Source organism: Cervus canadensis, chromosome 11, assembly GCF_019320065.1.
Source record: "Cervus canadensis isolate Bull #8, Minnesota chromosome 11, ASM1932006v1, whole genome shotgun sequence".
NCBI classification, from domain to species: domain Eukaryota; kingdom Metazoa; phylum Chordata; class Mammalia; order Artiodactyla; family Cervidae; genus Cervus; species Cervus canadensis.
In genome coordinates, this window is record NC_057396.1 from 22,203,802 (window position 1) to 22,231,545 (window position 27,744).

Sequence of the window (27,744 nt, forward strand, 5' to 3'; positions counted from 1 at the left end):
TTGATAGCTTCCCATTTTACTTAAGATAAAATCCATCTTAGGGCTTCCCTGTGGTCCAGTGGTTAAGAATCTGCCTGTCCATGGAAGGGGACAGGGGTTTGATCCCTGGTCCAGGAAGATTCCACATGCCATGGAGCAACTAAGCCCAAGCATCATGAGTACTGAGCCTGTGTTGTAGAACCCACAAGCCACAATTACTGAAGCCTGTGTGCCTCAGGCCTGTACCCCGCAAAAAGAGAAGCCACCACAGTGAGAAGCCTCACACTGCAGTGAAGAGTAGCCCCTGCTCGCTGCAACTAGAGAAAGCCTGCATGCAGCAGTGAAGACGCTGTGTAGCCAAAAATAATAAATACATAAAAACCTCTTTTAGCAGATTCTTTGTGATATGGCTGGCACTGGCCACCTTCTCTCTTCAGCTTTCATCCCCTTCCTCCTTGTCTAACCCCTAACCACATTATCTTCTTTCCATTTTGTGGACACCCTTTTGGTAAATTTGCCCATGGAGTATCCTCTGGTTCCATCAAGAGCCCAGGAGAAAACATGGCAGGTGCAAACTTGGTGATCCATGATAGTTTAATAAAGGGTGAGATTTAAGGGAGCCAACCAGGCATGCTGCAGGGAGCCACCCATTTCTGGGCCCACAGGACCTGTGTGGAGACAGTTACTGATAGAACCGTGGCCTTTGGAGGTCAAAGATGGTAGTAGGTATGTGGACACTGAGAGTGCAGTGCTCCCTATTCGTTAGGATGACTGGAGTGGTTAGTATAGGGAAATGTGTCATTGCACATTAGCCTGAAGGCTTGCTTGCCTTATGTAAAAATCTACCCCTCTTCAGAGTCACTGTTGATCTTGTGGTCAGGACCTCACAGAGCATGTGATGAGGCCTCATATAGTAAAAGATTTCTTTTTTAAAAAAAAAATGTTATTGAAGTATAGTTGATTTACAGTGTTGTGTTAATTTGTGCTGTCTAGCAAGATGATTCAGTTATATATTCTTTTTCGTTATGGTTTATCACAGGGTATTGAATATAGCTCCCTGTGCTATATAGTAGGACTTTGTTGTTTTTCCATCCTAATTTTAATAGTTTGCATCTGCTAATTCCAACTCCCAATCCTTTCCTCTATGCCCCTCATCCCCCACCCAATCAACCACAGCTCTGTTTTCTATGTCTGTGAGTCTGTTTCTGCTTTGTAGATAAGTTCATTTGTGTCATATTTTATATCTCTCATATAAATGATATCATATGGTATTTGTCTTTCTCTTTCTGACTTACTTTGCTCAGTATGATAATTTCTATGTCCATCCATATTGCTGCAAATGACATTATTTTGTTCTTTTTTATGACTGAGTAATATCCCATTGTGCTGTGTATGTATGTGTGTGTGTGTGTGTATACATTTACACATGTGTCTTGGCTATTGTAAATAGTGCTGCTATGAACATTGAGGTGCATGTATCTTTTAAAATTATGACTTTATCTGGGTATGTGCCCAGGAGTGGGATTGCCAAATCGTATGGCAACTCTATTTTTAGTTTTTTGAGCCAACTCCTTGATTGTTTTCCATAGTGGCCACACCAACTTACATTCCCACCAATAGTATAAGAGGGCTCCCTAACTCCACAGTCTCTCCAACATTTCTTATTTGTAGACTTTAGTAGAAAGCTTCTTGGTCTCGGGTATCCAGGTAGTCACACGATTAAATTTTGTATTTAAAACCAAGACACAGGTGATTTAGTGGGTAAAGAATTCGCGTGCAGTGCAGGAGACGCAGGTTTGATCCCTGGGTCAGAAAGATCCCCTGGAGGAGGAAATGGCAACCTACTTCAGTAATTTTGCCTGGAGAATCCCATGGACAGAGGAGCCTGGTGGGCTAAAGCCTATAGCGTCACAAAGAGTCAGACGCGACTGAAGCAACTGAGCATTCATGCACAGTCAGTACTGACTGGGGAGGGGCCTCTGTTAAAGTGGCCTGTGAAGTTCACCCTGTCGTAGCCTTGGTTCCTGGCCCTCCAGAGAGCCGACACTCCTTCACTGGGGTGGATGAGCAGGACAGACACCCGGCCCTCCCAGAACAGGGTGAAGCTCACGAGGTAGGTGCCGTTGTTGAAGTCTGTCACCTTTCCTGAAGCACCCGCCTTCAGGGCTGGGGAGGACATCCTGGCCCTGAGGAAATCCCCACCGTATTCCTTCCTGCGTCCCAAGTGGTCCCTCATCTCCAGCAGGACGTCCAGCCGGGCCCCCCTGCAGTGTGTGTCTCGAGGGCTGAGGAGGGTGGCTCTGCTGTGTGTGGCGCTGGTGGTGGAGCTCACGTTGGTGAAGGGCCTGGGTGGGATCAGCTGGTCTAGTTTCTCCACGATCCTCTTTATCCTCAGCTCAGTCTCTGCTGGTGAAACTATTGGATTCAGTGGTGCTTCATGGTGTCAGACCATTTTGAATGTATTTCTGTGCTGCACAAAGGTAGGCAGCTCTTATTCACACCAAAATTGAAATGACAACGGCAGTACACAACTGAACTTGTCTCTGTTAACCTTAAGGATGGATTTATATCTTTATTAATATAGTGTCACCAAAGAGTCAAATCCAGGAACTTCCATAATCAAAGTGCAGAAAGCTTTTGGTAAAACATATGTGTCAATTATTCCATTTTTAACTTCTGTCACTTCTACCCATAGGATATTAATGCGCATTAAAAATTAATGATCCTAGGTACATATACACAATGGAATATTACTCAACCATAAAAAGGAACACACTCGAGTCAGTTCTAAAGAGGTGGATGAACCTAGAGCCTATTATACAGAGTGAAGTAAGTCAGAAAGAGAAAAACAAATATATTAACACATATATATGGAATCTAGAAAGACGGCACTGACGAACCTATTTGCAGAGCAGCCGTGGAGCTGCAGATATAGAGAACAGACTTATGGACATGGGGCAGGGCAAGGGGGAAGGAGAGGGTGGGACGAATGGAGAAAGTAACATGGAAACATACACGCTACCATATATAAAATAGATAGCCATTTGGGAATTTGCTATATGACTCAGGGAACTCAAACCAGGACTCTCTAACAACCTAGAAGGGTGGGATGGGGTGGGAGATAGGAAGCAGGGTCAAGAGGGAGGGGACATAGGTATGCCTATGGCTGATTCATGCTGCTGTGTGGCAGAAACCAACACAGTATTGTAAAGCTGTTATCCTTTAATTAAAAATAAATAAATTTAAAAAATAATGATCCTAAAATATGTATGACTAAGACATTTTGATTAAGAAGTGGTTACAACTGTATATTGAAAGAAGTAAATATTAAGGAATATTTCACTATGTCCAAGTCCTAATAAAATGAAAGGAAAAATCATAATAAGCAATAAATTAAAAAAATTTTTTTTCTTACAATAAATATTTTTAACAGTGAAATATCAAGCTTTTGTAAAAATTTACTAATTTTTAACTAGGTACCATGTAACCATGGTAGCAGAGTTGGTAAAGAATCTGCCTGCAGTGCAAGAGACCTGGGTTCAATCCCTGGGTCAGGAAGATCCGCTGGTGAAGGAAATGGCAACCCACTCCAGTGTTCTTGCCTGGAAAATCCTATGGACCAAGGAACCTGGCAGGCTACAGTCCATGGGGTCGCAAGAGTTGGACACAACTTAGTGACTAACCCATCACCAAACATGGTACAAAATTGAAAAGATACAAAGTGGAAAGAGGTATGAAAGAAGCCTTCCTCTTTCATTCCTGTCTCCTGTCACACAGTTTCACACCCAGCATTAGTCACTCTTATAAATATCTTTCCAGAGCCTATGTATATATACACATGTGTGCACATGCAAGCACACTACATATATTCTCTTTTTAAATAAATGATAGTATTATATACATTGTTCTGTGCCTTGCTTTAATGTCAGGATGTATTTTGAATCTTCATTTCAGAACATATTGAGCTATGTTCATTAAGATGGATGCAAAATATTTCATTCATTCATTAAGATGGCCACAATATCTTTCATTGAATGGATGATGGACACAAAATATTTCATTGAATGGATGTATCATTCTTTAACCAGTTGCCTGTTGGTGGACATATAGATTTCCCCAAATTCTGCTAATATAGTGTTGAAATTAATAATCTTGCACATATATTCTGGAAATGGAGTTACTGGGTTGAAATTTAAGGGCATTTTTTTTTCTATTTATTTATTTATTTTTTTTATTAGTTGGAGGCTAATTACTTCACAACATTTCAGTGGGTCTTGTCATACATTGATATGAATCAGCCATAGATTTACACGTATTCCCCATCCCGATTCCCCCTCCCACCTCCCTCTCCACCCGATTCCTCTGGGTCTTCCCAGTGCACCAGGCCCGAGCACTTGTCTCATGCATCCCACCTGGGCTGGTGATCTGTTTCACCATAGATAGTATACATGCTGTTCTTTTGAAACATCCCACCCTCACCTTCTCCCACAGAGTTCAAAAGTCTGTTCTGTACATCTGTGTCTCTTTTTCTGTTTTGCATATAGGGTTATCGTTACCATCTTTCTAAATTCCATATATATGTGTTAGTATGCTGTAATGTTCTTTATCTTTCTGGCTTACTTCACTCTGTATAATGGGCTCCAGTTTCATCCATCTCATTAGGACTGATTCAAATGAATTCTTTTTAATGGCTGAGTAATATTCCATGGTGTATATGTACCACAGCTTCCTTATCCATTCATCTGCTGATGGGCATCTAGGTTGCTTCCATGTCCTGGCTATTATAAACAGTGCTGCAAGGAACATTGGGGTGCACGTGTCTCTTTCAGATCTGGTTTCCTCAGTGTGTATGCCCAGAAGTGGTATTGCTGGGTCATATGGCAGTTCTATTTCCAGTTTTTTAAGAAATCTCCACACTGTTTTCCATAGTGGCTCTACTAGTTTGCATTCCCACCAACAGTGTAGGGCATTTTTATATGTACTAAAAAATGGAAACATTTATGCTTTTGTTCTAGTATTGTCTTTAACAAATATGTGCAGGAGATTTATGTAAGGCATTTAATCTTCTTCAACAGTATCTCTTGATTTGTGACCCCCAAAATTGTAGCCTCCCAGGCTCCTCTGTCCATGGAATTTTCTAGGCAGGAATACTGGAGTGAGTTACCATTTCCTACTCCAGGGAATCTGCCTGACCCAGGGATTGAACTCAAGTCTCTTGTATCTCCTGCATTGGCAAGCGGATTCTTTACCACTGTGCCACCTGGGAAGTCTATATATTATCTCTAATGGGTAGCATATCATACTATAGTTTAGTTCAGTTCAGTCACTCAGTCGTGTCTGACTCTTTGAGACCCCGTGGACTGTAGCACTCCAGGCTTCCCTGTCCATCACCACCTCCTGGAGCCTACTCAAACTCATGTCCATTGCGTCGGTGATGCCGTCCAACCATCTCATCCTCTGTCGTCCCCTTCTCCTCCCTCCTTCAATCCTTCCCAGCATCAGGGTCTTTTCCAGTGAATGTTTTTTTAATCAGGTGGCCAAAGTATTGGAGTTTCAGCTTCAGCATCTGTCCCTCCAATGAATACTCAGGACTGATTTACTTGAGGATTGACAGGTTGGATCTTCTGGCAGTCCAAGTTACTCTCGAGGGCCATCTCAAACACCACAGTTCAGAAGCATCAATTCTTCAGCACTCAGCTTTCTTTATAGTCTAACTCTCACATCCATACATAACTACTGGAAAAATCATAGCTTTGACTAGATGGACCTTTGTCAGTAAAGTAATGTCTCTGTTTTTTAATATGCTGTCTAGGTTGGTCATAGCTTTTCTTCCAAGGAGCAAGTATTTTCTAATTTCATGGTTGCAGTCACCATCTGCAGTGATTTTGGAGCCCCACAAAATAAAGTCTGTCACTGTTTCCATTGTTTTCCCATCTATTTGCCATGATGTGATTGGACCAGATGCCATGATATTAGTTTTCTGAATGTTGAGTTTTAAGCCAACTTTTTCACTCTCCTCTTTCACTTTCATCAAGAGGCTCTTTAGTTTTTCTTCTCTTTCTGCCATAATGGTGCATCTGCTTATCTGAGGTTATTGATATTTCTCCTAGCAATCTTGATTCCAGCTTGTGCTTCATCCAGCCCAGCATTTCACATGGTGTACTTCGTATACAAGTCAAATGAGCAGGGTGACAATGTACAACCTTGATGTACTCCTTTCCCAACTTGGAACTGTTGTTCCATGTCTGGTTCTAACTGTTGCTTCTTGACCTGCATGCAGATTTCTTAGGAGGCAAGTCAGATAGTCTGGTATTCCCATCTCTTGAAGAATTTTCCACAGTTTGTTGTGATCCACACAAAGGTTTTGGCATAGTAAAAAAAAGCAGATATAAATGTTTTTCTGGAACTGTCTTGCTTTTTCGATGATCCCATGGATGTTTGCAATATGATCTCTGGTTCCTCTGCCTTTTCTAAATTCATCTTGAACATCTGATGTTCATGGTTCACATGCTGTTGAAGCCTGGCTTGGAGAATTTTGAGCATTACTTTGCTAGCGTGTGAGATGAGTGCAATTGTGCAGTAGTTTGAACATTTTTGGCATTGCCTTTCTTTGGGATTGTAATGAAAACTGACCTTTTCCAGTCCCGTGGCCACTGCTGAGTTTTAAAAATTTGCTGGCATATTGAGTGCAGCACTTTAACTGAATCACCTTTTAGGATTTGAAATGGCTCAACTGGAATTCCATCACCTTCACAGCGTTGTTTGTGGTGATACTTCCTAAGGCCCACTTGAGTTCACATTCCAGAATGTCTGGCTCTAGGTGAGTGATCACACCATCATGGTTATCTGGGTCATGAAGATCTTTTTTGTACAGTTCTTCTGTGTATTCTTGCCACCTCTTCTTAATATCTTCTGCTTTTGTTAGGTCCATGCCATTTCTGTCCTTTATTGTGCCCGTCTTTGCATGAAATATTCCCTTGGTATCTCTAATTTTCTTGAAGAGATCTCTAGTCTTTCCCATTCCATTGTTTTCCTATATTTCTTTGCATTGATCACTGAGGAAGGCTTTCTTATCTCTCCTTGCCATTCTTTGGAACTCTGCATTCAAATGGGTATATCTTTCCTTTTCTCCTTTGCCTTTAGCTTTTCTTCTTTTCTCAGCTATTTGTAAGGCCGTGTTAGACAACCATTTTGCCTTTTTGCATTACTTTTTCTTGGGGATGGTCTTGATTCCTGCCTCCTGTACAGTGTCATGAACCTCCATCCATAGTTTGTCAGGCACTCTGTCTATCAGATCTAATCCCTTGAATCTATTTGTCACTTCCACTGTATAATTGTAAGGGATTTGATTTAGGTCGTACCTGAGTAGTCTAGTGGTTTTCCCTGCTTTCTTCAATATAAGGCTGAATTTGGCAATAAGGAATTATGATCTGAGCCACAATCAGCTCCCGGTCTTATTTTTGCTGACTGTATAGAGCTTCTCCATCTTTGACTGCGAAGAATATAATCAATCTGATTTTGTTATCGACCATCTGGTGATGTCCATGTGTAGAGTCTTCTCTTGTGTTGTTGGAAGAGGGTGTTTGCTATGACCAGTGGGTTCTTTTGGCAAAACTCTGTTAGCCTTTGCCCTTCTTCATTTTGTATTCTGAGGGCAAATTTGCCTGTTACTCTATGTATCTCTTGACTTTCTACTTTTGCATTCCAGTCCCCTATAATGAATAGGACATCTTATCCTTATCCATCGAGGGCAGACAGAATGAAAACCACAATCACAGAAAACTAACCAAACTGATCACATGAACCACAGCCTTAGCTCAATGAAGCTATGAGTCATGCTGTGTAGGGCCACCCAAGACGGACGGTGGCAAAACATGGCCACTGGAGAAGGGACTGGCAAACCACTTCAGTATTCTTGCCTTGAGAACCCATGAACAGTATGAAAAGGCAAAAAGGTGTGACACTGAAAGATGAATTCCCGAGGTCGGTATGTGCCCAATATGCTACTGGAGAAGAGTGGAGAAATAACTCCAGAAAGAATGAAGAGATGGAGCCAAAGCAAAACAACACCCTGTTGAGGATGTGATAGGTGATGGAAGTAAAGTCTGATACTGTAAAGAGCAATATTGAATAGGAACCTGGAATGTTAGGTCCATGAATCAAGGCAAATTGTAAGTGGTCAAACAGGAGATGGTTAAGAGTGAGCATCAACATTTTCAGAATCAGTGAACTAAAATGGACTGGAATGGGTGAATTTAACTCAGAAGACCATTATATCTACTATTGTGGGCAAGAATCCTTTAGAAGAAATGGAGTAGCTATCATAGTCAACAAAAGATTTCTAAATTCAGTACTTGGGTGCAATCTTAACGACAGAATGATCTCTGTTCATTTCCAAGGAAAACCATTCAATATCATGGTAATCCAAGTCTATACTGTAGTATAATGTAGTATATACTATGTATTGTCATATATAATATGTAGTATAATATATATAAGTAGTATATGTAATAAATAAATACAGATGTATTATGTATAACTTGTTTATTAAAACATTTTTAATGTATGTGTATGTGTGTGTGTATGTACTTATTAGCTTTAAAAAGTATCTTTAAATGAATTCTTTTTAATGGCTGAGTAATATTCCATCGTGTATATGTACCACAGCTTCCTTATCCATTCGTCTGCTGATGGGCATCTAGGTTGCTTCACCAGCCCAGGCTGGATGCATGAGACAAGTGCTCGGGCCTGGTGCACTGGGAAGACCCAGAGGGATCGGGTAGAGAGGGAGGTGGAAGAGGGGATCGGGATGGGGAATACATGTAAATCCATGGCTGATTCATGTGAATGTATGACAAAAACCACTACAATATTGTAAAGTAATTAGCCTCCAACTAATAAAAAAATGAAAAAAATTAAACAACAACAACAACAAAAATAAATAAATAAAAAGTATCTTTAAATAACAGGCTAAAAAACGATAAGGAAATCTCTCCTCTTCCATCTTTTGCTTTTTATAACATTTCTGTGTTATTGCAATTTATTTATAATATTTGTATGTCAGAACACACACAACATTTATGGTTTCCCAACCATTATTTCTATAGTTGTTTTTTTTTTTTTTCTTTTTTTGGCAGGTACTATAGTTTAGTGGAATCAGTAATTGTCCTTTTTGTGAGTGATTTTATTGTGTGTCTCTTTTTTAAGTTGGTCTTCTACATTTTAAAGAGAAGGGTTTATAGAGAATAAATCCCCTGTGTTTGTTGTAATGGTTGGATTGAAAAAAAGTTTGAATCTATAAATAACTGGAGATTCATTTGATATGTGATATAAGGTGAGAATACAAATTAACTTGTAACCTCCAGGATGATATCTAGTGAATCATTTTGCTTATTACTTCTGTAACCTTCAGAAAGATGAAACTGTCCAAGGGACAAATGAAAAATTTAAATATGCTTTCCTTCTAGGAAACTGAGACTTCAAACAGCAAAACATGTGTTCAATGATTTTGAGGATTTAGGGAAGAAAACAGTTCAAGTAATTAGCTACAGAACCTGTGTTGGGAAGAAAAGGAAATTGGGGCCAGATAGGGTCTTATGAGTTGAAAGAAAATGAAAAAATCAAGGAAGCAGTGCCTGGGACATAAAAGGCATTCAAAACACTTCTGTTTGCTGCATTTGTGTGATTTCAAGGTTTTGGGGAGGTGGAATGAGAGTGAGAACAAACGTTGTTGTTGTTTAGCTGCTAAGTCATGTCTGGCTCTTTGTGACCCATGGACTATAGCCTGCCAGGCTCCTCTCTCCTTGGGATTTCCTAGGCAAGAATATTGGAGTGGGTTACTAGGTCCTTCTGTGGGTGATCTTCCTGACCCAGGGATCGAACCAGCGTCTCCGGTGTTGCAGGCAGACTCTTTACCGTCTGAGCCGCCAGGGAAGCCCTGAGTACAAGCATGTTGCATACTTTGGAGATACTGTGGGTTTGATTCCAGATCACCACAATAAGCAAATTTCAAGTTAAAGTGAGCCACACGAAATTTTTTGTTTTCCCAGTGCATATAAAGTTATCTTTACACTTTAGTGTAGTCTATTAATTGTGCAATAGCATTATGTCTAAAAACACCAATGACCATACCTTAATTAAAAGATACTTTATTGCTGGAAATTGCTAACCATCATCTGAGCCTTCAGAGAGTTATCTTTTTGCTGGTGGAGGGTTTTGCCTCGATATTGATATCTGTGGACTAACGAGGGTGGGCTTATTTTTTTTTGGCTGTACTGGGTCTTCATTGCAGCATGGACTTTCCCCTAGTTGCAGAGAGCGGGAGCTACCCTCTAGTTTTGGTGTGAGGGCTTCTGATTGCGGTGGCTTCTTGTTGCAGAGCACAGGATCTAGGGCACTTGGGCTTCAGTAGTTGTGACACACAGGCTCAGTAGTTGTGGCTTCTGGGCTCTGGAGCACAGGCTCAATAGTTGCGGCACTCGGGCTGAGTTGCCCTGAGGTATGTGGGATCCTCCTGGATCAGGGATTGAAACTGTGTCTCCTTCATTGGCAGGAGGATCACCACTGAGCCACCAGAGAATCCCCAAGGTGGACTTATTAATTGTCCTAATTTCAATATTGTTGTGTCTCAGAACAGAGCAGTCTAAGGGGAGGAAGAGAGGGAAACAGCTGGTCGGTGTAGCAGTCAGAACACACACATTTATCAGTTAAGTTCATTGTCTTATATGAGTGCAGCTTGTGGTGCCCCCAAACAATTATAAGAGTAATATAAAGATCACTGGTCACAGATTACCATAACCACTAAAATAATATGTAAACGTTTGAAATATTGCAAGAATTACCAGGATATGACACAGAGATACAAAGTGAGCAAATGCTTTTGGAGAAATGGCAATAGATTTGAGCAATAGATTTGCTCAACTCAGGGTTGCCACAAACCTTCAGTTTGTTACAAGATGCAATATTTGCAATGTCTAAAAAAGTACGATAAAGCAAAGTTCAATAAAACAAGATATGCCTGTGTAAGAAATGTGGAAGATTTGTGGAATGTGGAAGAAATGTGGAAGAAGTGTGGCTGTGGTTAAAAAGTGTGAGATGTCGGGTGGTAACAAGGTTCAAGGTGTGACTTTTAAAGTGGGTTGTCAAAATATATTAGACATGAAATTTCCTGGTACTTAGAAAAAATTGCCAGAAGGCTTGAAATTTGAATTGGTTTGAATGTGAGATCTAAGTGGTTTCTGGGCAATGGAAGGATTTTGGGGAGAAGATGAAGACTTAACCAGCTACATAATTATTTTGTGAATATGGGGAAACAACTTTATAAGGAGGTCCTATCTTATATTTATTCCATAGATTAGGAAATGAAGTGTATTAAGTAATATCAATATTACTAATTTTACTTAATCGATATTAAATAATTTTCCTATCGCCATAGAATGAGTAACTGCCAGAGTCAAGATTCAAGTCCAGCCAGTCTGACTCTCAAGCTTGTCATCTGATCGTTCTGTAGCCCCACCTCCAGGTGTCTGGGTGGGGAGGGTTTATGTGTGTACATATACACATATGTGTGTGTGGTGGGGCTGGGTTGTTAGTTTATGTGACTACAACCCTTGGGGATGGTACAGAGGCTGAGCAGGACTCAGAACCTGTCCTATGGGGCAGCTCAGGGAGCTCTGGAGTCTATTTTCCATCTATAAGAGAATGGAATGGAATGCATTGTGGAGTGGAAGGGGAATTTTCCATTCTTATTCCATGGTTACCCTCATTCTCCAAGACTGAGGTAGTTCCCAAGGAGAAGAGACTTAATTAAAAGAAAAAAAAGAGCAAACCTTTTAAGCACTTCAGAAACTATGATATTTCTTTAAAATACACTGAGCAATTTATGCATTTGTTCAACACACACTTTAGTATCTGTCTTGTACTAGGCAGAGTATGTGTTTGTGTCTGACTCTTTGAGACCACATGGACTGTAGCCCATCTGGCTTTATTGTCCATGGGATTTTCCAGGTGAGAATACTGGAGCAGGTTGTCATTTCCTTTTCCAGGGGACCTTCCCGACCGAGGGATTGAACCTGGGTCTTCCTGTGCCTCCTGAATTGGCAAGCGGATTCTTTACTACTGAGCCGCCTGGGACCCCTCTAGGCAGAGTAAGGGGCATTCAAATCAAGATCTCTACTCGAGAGTAATATAAAATGTAGTTGGGGACACAAGACAAAGCGAGTTTAACTCTATCCATCGCATTTGCTTGTGTTTCTTGGGTTATAAAGTTATGGCTATACTGAGGAAATATTAAATCTTTCCCAATTAAAAATTGGGAAAAAATTTCCCAATTAAAAATTCCCACCCTCAGTACATCACCAGGTAATTTAATGCTATGTTCTTAGTCTGACCTGGGATAGACTGAATTCTGAGAGAGGTTTTATTGAATAAGTGGAGAACTGAAATTTAAAAAAAAATTGTGGAACACTTGCAGTTATGAACTTATTTGAAAACAAGAGAGCAGACTCGGGAGGGTCTGCTTGCTAAAGTGAAGTGAAGTGAAGTTGCTCAGTCGTGTCCGACTCTTCTCGACCCCATGGACTGTAGCCTAACAGGCTCCTCCATCCATGGGATTTTCCAGGCAAGAGTACTGGAGTGGGTTACCATTTCGTCACACGGAAAATTGGCCCTTTTGTATATGCTGTGCCTTCCAGAAGGCTTTACCTCTAGGTTGCTCCCTTTGTACTTCCTCTGTTGTGTCCTTGAATCCTACTCATTTTTCTCTGTCTTGTTTCAGATATCACTTCCTTCAGAAGTTTTCTCTGGATGCGATGCTGGGGGGTTTCCCCCAGCATCCTTTCGTGGCAGGTATCACAGAGTATTGCAGTAGTTTGATACTGATTGGTATTCTCTCTTGTTTAATGTTGTGTTCCCATCCTGAGGTCACCATATAATAGTTGTTGAGTGAACAAGTGTTGTTTAATGAATGATTCTCAGAACAGAGTCTTCTTCTTTATAATTGCTTTAATATCTTCTCCGTGGGGATCTTTGAGGTTCTCAGTATGTGTCATTAGCATAAACAAAAAGGAAGGAAAGAAAAAATAAGGTGGTTAGTGACTGCATGCAATTTTTTGGAGACCCAGGCTTCCTCCTTCTTCTATTGTTTCTTCTTTATACACTCTACATTATAATGTCAGCTCCATGTCCCTCCTCCCTCACCCAGAAAACAGGTGTAAAGAAGTGTCAGCAATTATTCTCATTGTAAACACAGAATTTTGACCCTCACCCCCTTCTTCAGGCTTTCCAGGTGGTGCTAATGGTAAAGAATCTGCCTGCCAATGCAAGAGATGCAACAGAGGCAGTTTCAATCCCTGGGTTGGGAAGATCCCCTGGAGTAGGAAACGGCAACCCACTCCAGTATTCTTGCCTGGAAAATTCTCTGGACAGAGGAGCCAAGCTACAGTCCATGGGGTTGCAAAGAGTTGGACATGACTGAGCACATACACATACACACACAGACACTCTTCTTCATAGATGATCATGGCGCTTTGTTTTATCTTGTTTCTTCCTCTTCTAGGCTCGTAGAAGATTTCTTATTGATTGTCTTTTTAATTTTTTTATATTCTTCCTATAATTTTATTTTATATTTTTTAATGTGGGATTGATCTGTAGCTTTAGTTTTAATTGAAGTATAGTTGATTTACAATATTATGTTAGTTTCCAGTGTACAGTGTATTGATTCAGTATTTTTGCATATTATATTCCACTATAGGTTATTACAAGATAAGACAGTGGGTATAATTCCTTATTTCTTATCAGCTTTATATATAGTAGTTTGTATCTGTTAGTCCTATACTCTTAATTTGTCCCTCCCCACCTTCCTTCTCCCTTTTAGTAACTGCAAGTTTGTTTTCTATATCTGTGAGTCTGTTTCTGCTTTACATATATATTCATTTGTATTATTTTTTAGATTCCACATATAAGTGATATCATACAATACTTGTCTTTCTCTGTATGACTTATTTCACTAGGCATAACGTTCCTAGGCCATCCATGTTGCCGCAAGTGTTGATTAGTTTTTAAAATGTGCTATGTCCCTTTTCTGTGTACATGACTAGTTAGGTCCTGTTCTGTGTCACGTGTGTGTATTTAGGGATGTAGCACCCTTCATTTGGCAAATACGGTTTGGATGCTACTATGCGCCTGGTCCTGTTTGATAAACTAGGGATGAGTTCCAAGGAGGCACTGGGGTCGTGGCTGGCATCTCTGTGGAGGGTGGGGAACACATAACCCAGGGGTTGGGGAGAGGGAAATGGGGGAGAAGGCATCTTGGGCAGAAGAGAAGTTGGTGCCAGGGCAGCATGCAGCACTCAGGGGCCTCTGGATGCCTCGCCCTGCCCGAGGCCCCAGCTGCAGCGCTGGTGGTTGTACTGCAGCTTTCATGTTTCTTAAAGTGAAAGACAAAATAACCAGAACAATTACTTCTGTTCTTTCTGACACAAACTCCCTCTACACTGTTGAACAGAGGTAGGGATAGGCATTCAGGTTTTCTTCCTGATATTAGTAAGAAATGTTTATTATATTTCACTCATTAAGTGATATTTGTTATAGTCTTCTGATAGATAAGCTTTCTAAAGTTATGAGAGCTTTCTTCCCTTCCAATTTTGTTTCTTTTCTTCTCCAAAGAAGTTGTGTTCATATCTATCAAGATTTTTGTTTTAAACGAGGTGTTGGCAAACTGTGGTCTAGAGGTCAAATGTAGTTCACCACCCCACCCCACCACCCTTTTTGGGGCCCATCAGCTAAAAGTGGACTTTGCACTTTTTAATCATTGGCCAAAAAAGTCAAAAGAAGAGTGAAACTATATGAAATTCAAAATTTCATGTCCATAAATGAAGTTTTATTGGAACACAGCCATATCTTTCATTCATGTGTTGTCTTGACCGTTTTCAGGCTACCATGGGAGAACTGAGCAGCTGTGACAGAGGAAAATGGCCAGCAAAGCCTAAAGCATTTGTCATCTAGCCCATCGCACTTTCAAAAAGTTTTGATGACTCCTGTTTTAGCCCATCATTATGATCACGTTTATTCTCTTTTGCCCTCTCGAAATATCAAAAAGGATGCTTTCAGCCACAAGCAATAGAAATCGTGACTCAAAGGGCTTATTTAAAAAAAAAAAAAAAACTTATTTGTTAATTTATTTGGCTGCCCCAGATCTTAGTTGTAGCATTGTGGAATCTTCCATTTTCGTTACAGCATGCGAACTCTTTTGTTGTAGCATGTGGGATCTAGTTCCCTGAATAGGGATCAAACCCACCCCCCTCCATTGGAAACAGGTAGTTTTAGCCACTGGACCACCATGGAAGTCCCAAACCAAACTTAACTAAAGAGTCAAAGTGTTCACACGTAGACAAGCTCTAGACACAGTATAATCATTCTTCACATCTGATTCTCTTGTATCTTATATTGGTTGTCTTTGTTCTTAAGTGTCCTGCCTGCCCAGATGAAATCTTTTAAATTTGATTTTCTTAGTCCCTAAAATAAGTAAAACTTCGCTGACAGTACAACTAGGATGATTTGTAGAGACTCGTCTGTAGGGATTTTGTAAACTGCTTTAGCAAATATAATTTGAACATATGTTAATCTGCTTTTCAATCACATGGTCATGTGTGTGGTTACTATGGGTGCCATATGCAAAGATCATGGCTCAGGTATCAATGATACCTACACTGAGACTTAAAAATGTCCTTCATGGTAAGATGCTGAATGTAACTGTGGAAGTCTCCAAACCTCTCTGTGTCAACGTGTATCTCCCTGATGTTTTCTATCTTAAAGAGTCATTTTAGTGACTGGGCCTCTTAGGAGTTGTCATTCTGTAGCCTTTCTGATCCTGATGACCTGAGAATGAAAATGTCAGAGGGGAAGGGTCTGAAATGCTAGCCAAGTATGATGGTGATGGCTGACGTTTGGTCAATTGCCTGGGGGATATAATCTACATCTATGACAGAGTAGGAAAGTCATAAAAGAAGACCTGAAGTTTCCCCACTAATGCCTAGTCTTCCTGCATCCAGAAGGAATTGTTTCTTAACAATTTTAGTTCCATGAAGATAAAAAATTTTAGTGCTGATAAAAAATATATAAACCTTGAGACTTCCCTGGTGGTCTGGTGGCTGAGACTACATGTTCCCAATGCAGGGTGCCCGGGTTTGATCTCTGGTCAGAGAACTGGATCCCACATGTGGAAACTAAGACCTGGTGCAGTTAAATAAATAAAAATTAAAAAATAAATAAACCTTTTAACTAGAAGGAAATGATGAATATTTCTAAAAAGAAGCAGTTCAGTTCAGTCACTCAGTCGTGTCCGACTCTTTGACTCCATATACTGCAGCACGCCAGGCTTCCCTGTCTATCACCACTCCCAGAGCTTGCTCAAACTCATGTCAATCGAGTCAGTGATGCCATCCAACCATCTCTGTCATCCCCTTCTCCTACCTTCAGTCTTGCCCAGCATCAGGGTCTTTTCCAATGAGTCAGTTCTTTGCATCAGGTGGCCAAAGTATTGGAGCTTCAGCTTCAGCATCAGTGAATATTGAGGACTGATTACATTTAGGATTGACTGGTTTGATCTCCTTGCAGTCCAAGGAAATCTCAAGAATCTTCTCCAACACCACAGCTCGAAAGCATCAATTCTTCATTGCTCAACTTTTGTTATGGTCTAACTCTCACATCCATACATGACTACTGGAAAAACCATAGCTTGGGGTAGATGGACCTTTGTCGGCAAAGTAGTATCTCTACTTTTTAATATGCTGTCTAGGTTGGTCATAGTTTTTTTTTCCAAGGAGCAAGTGTCTTTTACTTTCATGGCTGCAGTCACCATCTGCAGTGATTTTGGAGCCCCCAAACTAAAATCTGTCACTGTTTCCATTGTTTGCCCATCTAATTGCCATGAAGTGATGGGACTGGATGCCATGATCTTAGTTTTCTGAATGTTGAGTTTTAAGCCAGCTTTTTCACTCTTCTCTTTCACCTTCATCAAGAGGCTCTTTAGTTCCTCTTCATTTTCTGCCCAGGGTGGTGTTATTTGCATATCAGAGATTATTGATATTTCTCCCAGCTATCTTGATTCCAGCTTGAGCTTCATCCAGTCTGGCATTTAGCATGATGCACTCTGCATAGAAGCTAAATAAGCAGGGTGACAATATACAGCCTTGACGTACTCCTTTACCAATTTTGAACCAGTCCATTTTTCCATGTCTGGTTCAAACTGTTGCTTCTTGTTCTGCATAGAGATTTCTCAGGAGGCAGGTTAGATGGGCTGGTATTCCCATCTCTTTAAGAATTTTCCAGTTTGTTTTGATCCCCACAGTTGAAGCATTTACCATAGTCAATGAAGCAGAAATAGATGTTATTTTTTTAATTATCTTGTTTTTTCAATGGTCCAGCAGATGTTGGCAATATGATCTCTGGTTCCTCTGCCTTTTCTAAATCCAGCTTGAACATCTGGAAGTTCACGGTTCATGTACTGTTGAAATCTGGCTTGGAGAATTTTGAGCATTACTTTGCTAGTGTGTGAGATGAGTGCAATCATGTGGTACTTTGAACATTCTTTGGCATTGCCTTTCTTTGGGATTGGAATGAAAACTGATCTTTTCCAGTCCTGTGACCACTGCTGAGTTTTGCAGATTTGCTGGCATATTGACTGCAGCACTTTCACAGCATCATCTTTTAGGATTTGAAATAGCTCAACTGGCATTCCATCACCTCCACTAGCTTTGTTTGTAGTGATGCTTTCTAAGGCCCACTTGACTTCACATTCCAGGATGTCTGGCTCTAGATGAGTGATCATACCATCGTGATTATCTGGGTCATGAAGATCTTTTTTGTATAGTTCTTCTGTGTATTCTTGCCACCTCCTCTTAATATATTCTGCTTCTGTTAGGTCCATATCATTTCTGTCCTTTATTGTGCTCATCTTTGCATGAAATGCCCTTGGTATCTCTAATTTTCTTGAAGAGATCTCTAGTCTTTCCCATTCTATTGTTTTCCTCTATTTCTTTGCATTGATCATTGAGGAAGGCTTTCTTATCTCTCCTTGCTATTCTTTGGAACTCTGCATTCAGATGGGTTTATCTTTCCTTTTTTCCTTTGCCTTTCACTTCTCTTCTCTTCTCAGCTATTTGTAAGCTCCTCAGACAACCATTTTGCCTTCTTGCATTTCGTATTCTAAAAAGTATATCCTATCATTTAAAAGGCTCAACCATCAAGATTATTTCTGACTGGATCTTCCCTAGGGTCTAGGGTAGAGTACCTGTTTGTATGTGTGAAGTATCAATCAAAATGTAAAGTTTTCATTGGGATTTATAAATAAGAACAGCATTTCTCGTGAAAGAGGGAATACGATATATTTTAAATTAAAAGGCTCAAATCTAGAAAGATAAGTGAAGTTGAAAAGAAAACAGTCAAAAGGTGAGAATAGAGGCCTCATTAAAGATATTTTAAAAGCAGCCTAAATTTCTATAAGAATATAAAATAATTGCATGCTTTTTTACAACTTGGAGTTAAGTAGTGCAGTTATTGCCCCAGTATAGAGTCTCCCAGGAGATAAATGAGTTTTCCTTTCAAACAGTCATTTATCTTAATTGTATTAACTGAATTCTGGTTGTGAAATGTAATCTACTTCCTTCTAAAGTATAACCACCAGGGACAGGAGTCTTCATTCCAACTTGGCATTTCTCTTTCTTTCTTTTTTATTTTTTTTGGCATTTCTCTTTCACCTTTCACTCTCTGGTAACAGATAAACTGGTGGTAGGTTTATCCATTGGGATAAGTTAAATATAAGTTAAATATACAGCTTCTTTCTTCTGCTGACTCCTACTTCCTAATTCCTCCCTTCCAAGTACTATTCTTTGATCATTTGATTTGTTTTAGACCCTTCTCCTCTGTTTTTCTTTTAAGAGATTCTGAGTCATCTTGACTCCTTCCTGGTCATTTTCTCCCAAATCGGGTTATTAGCTGAGTCCTGAGGTTCTGTCATTTCTTTGGCATCTCTGCTGATGCTGTGCTGACATAGGCCTTGGTTTCTAACCTGAGTATCACTGGTCTGACAGTTGGTGTCCTTGTATCAAATCACTTACCCTTGTTTTATTAATTAAGCAGTAATTTTATTTTTTCTATGAGCCTTTTTATAGGAATTTTTTTAAATTTAAAAAATAGCTTAAAAATAGCACATCTACATTTTAAAAACTTGAAAAAGTTTAAAATCTAACTTGAATTCATGTTTTTAAATGAGATTTTGCTAAAAGTGACATGCCAATATTCTGAGATGTTTTTTCAGTGAGTTCCACTAGAATTACAAGCTCTCTTGGCACAAGGTCTTCCTTCCAAGGTATCTCAGGTAGCAGGCACCATGATCTTTGCTTTGAGGTAACTTTAATCATCAAATTCCTCACCTGTCAAGCCTCCTTGTCACTCACTGTGTCACTCACCTACCATTAGACCAATGCATTGTATTTTGATTTGGTTACATTAGCACTTCTGTACTAATATCACATTCTGTATTAGGTGGGAAGAAAATAATAATGACCAAAAAATGCAAATGTATTTATCCCTCCCATAACAGTCATAGGGTGAGCAAGCCAGGGCTAATATGATGTTACATGGTGTCAGGGACTCCAGTTCCTTCTATGTGCTTGTTCAGCTGTTCTTTTTTTTTAAAGAGAGGCTAGCGTGATGCTCTTAATTTTGTTGTTTCTTTTACAGCTTTGCTGGGATTTAATTGGTGTATAAAACCCCATATACTTAATGTGTACAGTTTGATGAGTTTGAGCATTATGCATAAACCCCTGGGCTTCCCAGGTGGCACAGTGGTAAAGAATCCACCTGCCAATGCAAAAGATGCAGGTTCAAACCCTGGGTCGGAAAGATCCCTGGAATAAGAAATGGCAGCCCACTCCAGTATTCTTGCCTGGGAAATCCCATGCACAGAGGAACCTGGTGGGCTACAGTCTATGGGGTTGCAAAGAGTTGGACATGACTGAATGACTGAGCATAAACCCCTGATGTCTTCACCACAATTAAGGTGCATTCTTAATATATGACTTCAATCCCACAGCCTAACATGGCTTTTTCATCTCTCATCATTGTATTTCAGTTCAGCCAATAGGAAGGGGGGAGCAAGTTGTTTCACTTTTAAAGGCATGCCCACAAGTTTCCCATATGACTTCCACCCACAATCCTGGCAGAAATTGCGTCATGGCCATAACCAGCTGCAGGAAGGCTGTGGCCTTTAGCTTGGTGACACTGGACCCAGCTAAAATTATGGGGTTCAATTACTAAAGAGGGAGAGGGGAATGGATTTTAGGAGGCCACCCACAGTCTCTGCTTCACTCTCCACGCTTAGCCTCTGGTTGTCTGTGTCCACAGAAGAGTTCATCAGCATGGTTGTTCTCTGCGTGTAACCAATAAAAACAGTGCAAAATGGCACTGATAGCAGAATTGAAAAAAATTCTGGAATAGCTCTTCCATGATGACCTGGAAGAGTTGTTAAGTCCTGGTCATTTTGGTCTGCTAAAGAGAGTTTTCATAATCCTATAATTATGTTGGAATTTCCATGTGACAGGGTTGGCCTTCTATGATGTTTGACAGCATCACATTCTGGATGGTTGAATATTCTGACCCTGGAAACTTAACATTCCTACCCCCATCCTAATAATGCACTGCTATCCTTTGGTGAGGATACAGTCTTTCAATTTATTATTATTATAAACAATATCTTGTATAATAGTAATGTGTCAGGATATTCATTTTGCTAAGTGTCAGAGGAAGTGCTCTGCAGGAACATTTCGAATATATAAAAAATCTCTTATGATCGGTCTTACATGTTTATTTTACTTGATCATTTTAGAATAGTGAAAGTGTTAGTTGCTCAATCATGTCTGATGTTTTGTGACCCCATGGGCTGTAGCCCGCCAGGCCTCTCTGTCCATGAGATTCTCCAGGCAAGAATACTGGAGTGGGTTGCCATTCCCTTCTCCAGGGGATCGTCCCAACCTAGGGATTGAACCCGGGTCTCTTGCATTGCAGGCAGATTCTTTACCATCTGAGTCACCAGGGAAGTCATAATTTTAATTTTTATTTAAAAATTAAACAATTTTGGTTGCACTACACAGATTGTGGGATCTTAGCTTCCCCAGCAGAGATTGAACCAATGCTTTCTGCACCAGAAGCTCAGAGCCCTAACCACTGGACGGACGGACTGCCAGGGAAGTCCTAGGCTTGAGTATTTTAAACAGTATGTTAATAATGTTACTAAGATTCCACTGTATTTATTGATTAGTTTAGAGATTGCTGCAGGCAATGATTCCCCAAAGATTTCTTCTTTATAATCCCTGGGGCCTGTGAATCTGTTACCTTCCATGACAAAGGGGCTTTCCAGATATTGAGATGGGAGATATCCTGGATTATCTGGGTGGGACCAATCTAAATCTCCTTAGTTCTCAAAAGTGGAAGAGGGAGGCAGAAGAATGGTTCAGAAAGATGTGGTGTGAGGACTTGACCCACCATTGCAGCTTTGAAAACAGGAGGAAGGGGGCTTTGAGGAATGTGGACAGTTCTAGAAGCCTGAAAAGACAAAGAAACAGATGATACTCCAGAGCCTTCAGAAAGGAATTTGGCCCCTGCCACATGTTGGTTTTAGCTTATTGAGACAGAGGTTGAGTTACTGAACCACAGAACTGCAAGATGATCCACTTATTGTTCAAACCACTTTGTTACAGCAACAATAAGAAAATATTAAAGAGATGGTTGGCATTTTTTCAATATTAAATCATCCCACCTAGAAACAATAGTATTTTTTTTCTTCTGTTTATATAAATTTTATTTTATATCACATAGTAACATTTTAAATTGTCTTTCTATAGGTCATGCACATCTTGTTAAATTGTGAATTTGCTCTTTGGAGCATAAAGTGGATTGCATCACTCTCTTCCTTTAATTGGCTTTTGTAGCTTTCAAAAACTTATTGAATAAACACTAAAATCCTCAGTTTCATACTTGAGAGCCTCCATAATTTAGTTTCTTCCTCTTTTTAGCCTCATTCTTCCCTACATTCCACCAATTGCTCTCAATCCTTTGGACTGTTGAACAAAGTTCATGATAATTTTGTTCCTGATTAGAGTTATTAGATAAAAATACAGAATAAATTAAACTTGAATTATTTCTAATGAGCAATAATTTTTTAGTGTCAGTAGTTCCCATGCAATATTTTCCCTTTATCTCATGTAATATGCATAGGCAATTAGAAATTATCGAAATTGAACTGATACATTGTACTATTGTTTGCTAAACCTGGCAAACTTATTCATGATCTTTATGAGTTTTCTCTTTCACTCCATTCCCTGTCTACAGATATCCTTAGGGGCTAAGTCAAATACCACCTTATCATAAGCCCTTCTGCGTTTTTACTTCCTTCATAGAATTGGTAGGTTAAATGTCTTTCAGATTGCAACCGTGCTGAACATTTATTTTTCTCCATTTGCCCTTAATGCCTCATATCTGTTAGAATCTCAATAAACATTTGCTGAATAAATGAATAAATATTAGGCAATAAATCAGTTGAAGTAAATCTCAAAATGATTGTTATTGGTAAACTCATAGGCTTTAAAGAAAGTTCTATTAAAGCTAAGTATAAACATTGTTCTTTCCTAAGTAGCGTGGCTTTGTGTTTGCCGCTAAAACACATTTAATGAAATGGAAAACACAATATAAAACTTTTAAGTGCATCCACTAAAGGTTAGGAAGTTATGCCTACAGAGAATTAGGCTAACTAAATCAAAATGTTCCTACTCTAAAGCTGTGGGTATCCATCAAAGATTTGCCCAGAATGTTCCCCATATAGAATCATTGACTCTAGGAGATACACTCCTGGGTTTAAATCTGGAGACAGGATTTGAATCCTCTCCCCTCTGGAAAAAATTGAGATGAAATCTGTTATCAAAGGAGCTTGAAATAATTTCCTTGAATTGATTTTTCTCTTTAAAATTCAAGGTGATCGACCTCAGAGACCCCTGCTAGGAATTGTGCCCTTGGAAAATCCTGATTGCTAGGGTTGATGCTGATGAAGTTTCCTCTGCATCAGAATGTCTCTTAGAAGATGTATGCTACATACCACCTACCACAGAACAAAGCAAACTTACTGTCACATCAGGAGAGATCAATGTGGTTAAGATGCATCATCATTTCTGCTCCATACTGGGCCTTCACAAGACAAAAATGATTGTTCACACAATATAGGTAATGGAAGCTACTTGCTTGTGAGTGAAGGATAATTTAAAATTTCCTATAACTGCGAAGTATTGCCATTATAAATTTTGTATCTATTGGGCGTTTGTGTGTGTGTGTATGAATTGGGATTTTGTATTTATGTGTGTGTATCCACTGTATATGCTTTAGGAAAAATACCTTTCTAAGAGAGCCTTGAGTTCAGGGCAGCTCTGTTCTTCTGTCATGTGCATTCACCGTGTCTGGAATTTTAGATTCAAAGTATTTATCTAACCTGCAAGTTCTCTTCTCTTTTGCTACCTTTGCATCATTTATTCAAGTTCATATAATATTTTTCTTAGATCACTATAAGCCACTAGCCAGATTGCCTCTGTTTTATTCCATCTAAATTCTTCAACACAACCGCCAGAGTATTCTTTTGAATTGCAAACGCAACTTCATTACTGCTTAACATCCTTTATTTTAAAGTCCTTTATTTAAAATTCCCCTCAGGATGGAGTTCAGGCTCCCCAACAGGGCATGAAGACCTCTTATCACAGGGTTCCCTCTTTATATATGTTATTTTTTATGTTTACCTTTCATTTTTTCTAGAAACTTGCTTTCTGAGGATTGTGAGCTTCCTCAAGGAAAGTAATACATTTGCTTGATCCACTGCTGTGTCCCTAATACCTCTCAAAGAGCTGGCAGAAAGTCCTGCTTAGTCTGTGTGTGCCTGCTAAGTCACTTCAGTCTTGTCCGACTCATTGCAACCCTGTGGTCTGTAGCCCACCAGGCTCCTCTGTCCATGGGATTCTCCAGGCAAGAATACTGGAGTGTGTTGTCACTCCCTTCTCCAGGGCATCTTCCCAACCCCACGTCTCTTATGTCTCCTTCATTGACAAGCAGGTTCTTTACCACTAATGCCACCTGGGAAACCCTGCTCAGTCTGATGCATGAATAAATATATATTGCATTTCTTTCCTCCAGTTGATGAAAAGCTTCCTGACTTCCTGCTTCAAAGCTCTTATCTTCCCTTTGATTCACTCTTTGTTCCAATCCTGTGTAGGTAAGTGGTAGCAGGCAGAAAGGGAACATGGGTGAATGGGGACCCAGGAGTCCAGCAGATATAAGTGGTACTTGATTCTGTGCTATGGGTGTCTCTTCAGGTTCATTGCAGAGAAATGAAGGGATCAGCACATTTTCATCCTTACTGGGACTCAGGCATAAGGGTAATTAGTGGACAGGAGGAGATCTGGTGAGGTGTACCATCACAGATCAAAGGGAAAGAGCAGAAACCCAACTGTGCTTTTACTTGTTTCAGAAGAGAATCAAGGACTATGGATCAGGAACCAACATTTGGATAACTATGTAGGATCTGGAATGCATGTTTTTTTTCCATGTTTGCTATCCACACTTTACTTCCTCTTGGCATATTTTTTGGAAACTTAAGGGAAAAGAACTCTAAGCTTGACTTTGAAAACTGCTATGATTCTACTCAATACTCTGTAATGATCTATATGTGACAAGAATCTAAAAAAAGAGTATATATATGTATATAAGAATATATACATATATATATATGATTCACTTTGCTGTACATTTGAAATTAACACAACATTGTAGATCAACTGTACTCCAACAAAATTTAAAAAATTAAAAAAAGAAAACTGCTTAGAAAGGGAATCTAGCATTCCACTCTGTGGCCAAGCTTAGAGAAAGCGAATCCATGGGAAAAAAATGGATCCCTAGGGGAAAAAAGGAGTGGAAAGGGAAAAGGAAATGGATTGAGTCCCCAAGACTTAACAGTAAATTAGCAAAGGAGCAAAAGAGTTTGAAACTGATAGGTGGTCTCAGGGATTGGCCCCCAGGTTCTGGGGTTTGTGGTGGCATTTAAGTTACCCTTTGCAAATTCCAAAGTGGCTCAGGACGTGTTTTGCAGCTGAGTGTAAAGCTGGCAGACCAGGAAGTGAACATCTGTTTGTGAACAAGGGGAGAGAGCCTTGGCTTCAACGATTGATACGAGAAACCCGCGTACACCCCAGTCTGTGGAGGCCTGCTCAACTTGTGGTTTCCGAGAATTGCTAGATCACAACCCAGGGAGTATGAAGGACTCCTCCAACCAGAGACCTGAGAATAGTTGAGAATACTTGATCTTGAGATCAGTTTGAGATGGGCTTCCCAGGTGGGCCCAGTGGTTAAGAATCTACCTGCCAATGCAGGAGATTCAGGAGATGCAGATTTGATCCCTGGGTTAGGAAGATCCCCTAGAGAAAGAACTGGCAACCCACACCATTATTCTTGCCTAGAGAATCCCATAGACAGCAGAGCCTGGTGGGCTACAGCCCATGGGGTCAAAAAAGAGTTGACTTCTACTGAGTGAGTACACACATAGTAGGAAGAAGTTGAATTTTTGGAAACATGACTCAAGCTGTAATGTAAACAGTGGATTAGAGAGGATAAGAGAGGCAGAAAGGAAGCTGTGACAAGTAATCTAGATGAGATAATGATGACCTGAACAGGGGTAAGAACACTAGACATGGAGAGAAATGGGTAAATGCAAGAGATACTTAAGAGGCAGTCTACAGAAAATGATATGAGAGATGAAGAAGCATAGATGTTGTCATGTACTTATCAAGGAGAACTTTTCCAGTATAAAATCTATTAACACATAGCAGAATGCTTCTCCACTGAACATATTTTGTAAAACCTAGGTCTACAGTAAAAGACATGACTAGATCTGAGATTATCATCGGGCATGATGGAAAAGGACATATATAATACACAATTCCACCTCGGGGAGTCCTTTTTTATTGAACATCTGAGTGAGAATGGCAATCTTGGTGGTGGGAGTCAAGAGTAGGGGGGCTCAGGAAGACACCACATACCTAGTCAGACCTTGAGTAGCAGAGGTATCTGAGTGGGTCATGCCCATTATTAATTGAGGTGGGCAATGTAGTTTTCTTCTTGGAAGAAAAGCTATGACCAACCTAGACAGCATGTTAAAAAGCAGAGACATTACTATATTGACAAAGGTCATCTAGTCAAAGCTATAGTTTTTCTAGTAGTCATGTATGGATGTGAGAGTTGGACTACAATGAAATCTGAGCACCAAAGAAATGATGCTTTCGAGCTGTGGTGTTGGAGAAGACTCTTGAGAGTAACTTGGACTGCAAGGAGATCAAACCAGTCAATCCTAAAGGAAATCAGTCCTGAATATTCATCGGAAGGACTGATGCTGAAGCTGAAACTCCAATACTTTGGCCACCTGATGCGAAGAACTGACTCATTGGAAAAGACCCTGATGCTGGGAAAGATTGAAGGCAGGTGGAGAAGGGGATGACAGAGGATGAGATGGTCAGATGGCATCACTGACTCTATGGACATGAGTTTGAGCAAGCTCCAGCAGTTGGTGAAGGACAGGAAAGCCTGGCGTGCTGCAGTCCATGGGGTCGCAAAGAGTCGGACATGACTGAGCGACTGAACTGAACTGTATGTAGCAGTGTCTGTTGTCACCTCTCAGGTATCCAAAGGTATACTTACCTGTGAAAAAAGGGCTTTCTTCGTTGACAGTAAGGTAAGAAATTTCTCAATTACTGGTGGTCATACCAGTCAGCACCTCACAGCATACATGTTAAGACCTCAGACAGTAGAAAGCTTCTCTCAAGTGTCATAATTCAGCACTTGGGCTTAGAGTTAGGTCACATTCAAGGAAGTTATGGGTGCAGCTATTAACAGTCCTGCCTTTGAAAATCACCCTGTCACAGTCTTGGTTCCTGGCCCTCCAGAGAGCCGACACCCCTCACTGGGGTGGATGAGCAGGACAGACAGGGACACCCGGCCCTCCCAGAACAGGGTGAAGCTCACGAGGTAGGTGCCGTTGTTGAAGTCTGTCACCTTTCCAGAAGCACCCGCCTTCAGAGCTGGGGAGGACATCCTGGCCCTGAGGAAATCCCCACCATATTCCTTCCTGCGTCCCAAGTGGTCCCTCACCTCCAGCAGGACGTCCAGCCGGTCCCCCCTGCAGTGTGTGTCTCGAGGGCTGAGGAGGGTGGCTCTGCTGTGTGTGGCGCTGGTGGTGGAGCTCACGTTGGTGAAGGGTCTGGGTGGGATCAGCTGGTCTAGTTTCTCCACGATCCTCTTTATCCTCGGCTCAGTCTCTGAGCTGACTGGTGACTTTAACAGGCTTGGTGGTATTTTAGGGCCTGGGGACTTTGTGGAGCTGTTCCAGGACTTCCCTGGTGGTTCAGATGGTAAAGAATCTGTCTCCAATGGGTTCGATCCCTGGGTTGGGAAGATCCCCTGAAGAAGGGCATGGAAATCCACTCCAATATTCTTGCCTGGAGAATTCCCTGGTCAAAGGAGCATGATGGGCGAAGTCCATGGAGTCTCAAAAAGTCGGACATGACGGAGCAACTCACACTTTCACACTTTGACTCCAGTGGTGGAGGGAAATGGCTAAGTTAGAGTGGACCAAAACTGGAATGGCAAGGAATGTGACATACTCTGAAATGAACCTGTCCAAATCAT

General features: G+C 40.5%; 1 pseudogene; it reads right to left on the minus strand.

The window, feature by feature from the left end:
• Positions 1-1,924: 1,924 nt before the first annotated feature.
• LOC122450086 lies at positions 1,925-27,744 on the minus strand (annotated as a pseudogene).